Source organism: Gossypium hirsutum, chromosome D12 (genome assembly GCF_007990345.1).
Source record: "Gossypium hirsutum isolate 1008001.06 chromosome D12, Gossypium_hirsutum_v2.1, whole genome shotgun sequence".
Taxonomy (NCBI): domain Eukaryota; kingdom Viridiplantae; phylum Streptophyta; class Magnoliopsida; order Malvales; family Malvaceae; genus Gossypium; species Gossypium hirsutum.
Genome location: NC_053448.1, coordinates 60,989,192 through 60,991,676, shown reverse-complemented (window position 1 = coordinate 60,991,676; position 2,485 = coordinate 60,989,192). Strand labels below are relative to the sequence as shown.

The window sequence follows — 2,485 nt, the reverse complement described above, 5'->3', positions numbered from 1 at the left end:
AACTAAAAAAAAAAATTTACCCATCATCTCTCTTATTTTCCTTAAAGAAAAACAGAGAGAAAGCTCTCAAATTTTCTCTTAGGCCTGTGCCACCCTCATCGGAGATCCGGCTAGCCGAGGTCGTGAGTTCGTCGGTAAGTCCCCTCTCTCCCTCTCTTGTTTTTTAAAAAAAAACCGTTTAAAAAAATTTGAAAAGGAAACAGAACAAACGAAATCCAAATCAAGAGAAAATTCGAAAAGAAAAAAAACTGAAAAATCACCTTTCAAAACTTAGTTCCGATTCTTGATTTACTCTTGAACTTTGTATTATCTCCGAAAAAATATATATATCCCCCAAAATACAATCGATTCCTCTCTAAAAATCCCCCCTAAAATACAATCCATTCTTCCATCGAAATATCAAAAAATCCCCCTCAAATACTATCGATCCCCTTTGAAATCTCCAAAAAAAAACATCAAAATCCCCCCTTTTTGTGATCGATTTTGGCTTTTTAAAGCCGATCTATAAAACATTCATTTCCTATTTTTTGTTTTCGTTCTTTTGTTTATTCTTTCCCCCATCCCTCGCATGCTTCCTTTTGCTGTTGTTTTTGTCTCTGTTGCAGGTGTGTCAGGTGTGGGTGGTGCACGTGATGGCCAAGGGCAGAGGTAGCATGGGGCAACTGAATCTTGGGGACAGAGGGAGGAGCGGCTAGTTTTTTTTTTGTTTGCTGAAAATTAGTTAAGGTTGTGGGCTGATTGGGCTTTTAGGGTTTTAATTTGTTTGGGTTTAAATTTTGGGTCAGAGTTTGGGTTTGTAAATGGGCTGTTACTTTTGGTTTATTATTTGGGTTATTTTGTTGGTATGGGCCCGGGCAAAAATGGGCTTTTACAGCTGCCCCTCTTTGCTCATTTTCATGTAACGAGAATAGAGCAAAGACATCAAAAGGGCCAATTTTGCCCGGTCTTGCCGAGTCTTGACTTTTTGGTGCTTATCTTCTTTAAGTAGCCTTATTCTGTTCTGCTGTGTCTCGTTGCTTCAATCCACTTCACTGCGCTCCAGAGAAACATGACTTAAATCTATTCTGCTGCAACTCCATGGGAATGAGATTTGTTGTTTTCTTCGTCTGCTCCACTACTGCTTAGGGAGATAAGACTGAATGTTGTTTTCTTCGATCTATTCCACTGTTGTCCAGGGAGATAGAACTACCAGCTTCAATGTACTCCACTGTAATCAGGGAGGTAAAATCCGCCGTCTTCGACCTGCTCCACTATTGCTTAGAGAGATAAGATCTGTAATCTTCGATCTATTCCACTGTTGCCCAGGGAGATAGAACTACCAGCTTCAATGTACTCCATTGTAATCAGGGAGGTAAAATCCGCCGTCTTCGACCTGCTCCACTATTGCTTAGGGAGATAAGATCTGTAATCTTCAATCTATTCCACTGCCAAATACAGGGAGATAGAGTTATCGGCTTCAATATACTCCACTGTAGTCAGGGAGGTAAACTCTGCCATCTTCGATCTTCAATCTATTCCACTGCCAAATACAGGGAGATAGAGTTATCGGCTTTAATGTACTCCACTGTAGTCAGGGAGGTAAAATCTGCCATCTTTGATCTGCTTCGCTGCCAAATACAGGAAGGCAAGATCTGCAATCTTCAATCTATTCCACTGCCAAATACAGGGAGATAGAGTTATCGGCTTCAATGTACTCCACTGTAGTCACATGGAGGTAAAATCTGTCATCTTCGATCTTCAATCTATTCCACTACCAAATACAGGGAGATAGAGTTATCGGCTTCAATGTACTCCACTGTAGTCACATGGAGGTAAAATCTGCCATCTTTGATCTGCTTCGCTGCCAAATACAGGAAGGCAAGATCTGCAATCTTCAATCTATTCCACTGCCAAATACAGGGAGATAGAGTTATCGGCTTCAATGTACTCCATTGTAGTCACATGGAGGTAAAATCTGCCATCTTCGATCTTCAATCTATTCCACTGCCAAATACAAGGAGATAGAGTTATCGGCTTCAATGTACTCCACTGTAGTCAGGGAGGTAAAATCTGCCATCTTTGATCTTCAATCTATTCCACTGCCAAATGCAGGGAGATAGAGTTATCGGCTTCAATGTACTCCACTGTAGTCAGGGAGGTAAAATCTGCCATCTTTGATCTTCAATCTATTCCACTGCCAAATGCAGGGAGATAGAGTTATCGGCTTCAATGTGCTCCACTGTAGTCAGGGAGGTAAAATCTGCCATCTTTGATCTTCAATCTATTCCACTGCCAAATGCAGGGAGATAGAGTTATCGGCTTCAATGTACTCCACTGTAGTCAGGGAGGTAAAATCTGCCATCTTTGATCTGCTTCGCTGCCAAATACAGGAAGGCAAGATCTGCAATCTTCAATCTATTCCACTGCCAAATACAGGGAGATAGAATTATCGGCTTCAATGTACTCCACTGTAGTCAGGGAGGTAAAATCTGGCATCTTTGATCTG

General features: G+C 41.2%; 1 long non-coding RNA gene across 1 annotated transcript; it reads left to right on the top strand.

Annotated features, from left to right (window-relative positions):
• LOC121224368 (uncharacterized) lies at window positions 1–782 on the top strand. The gene is made up of 2 exons (XR_005921992.1): window positions 1–134; window positions 606–782. It is a non-coding gene; the product is annotated as an uncharacterized lncRNA (long non-coding RNA).
• The last annotated feature ends 1,703 nt before the right edge of the window (window positions 783–2,485 follow it).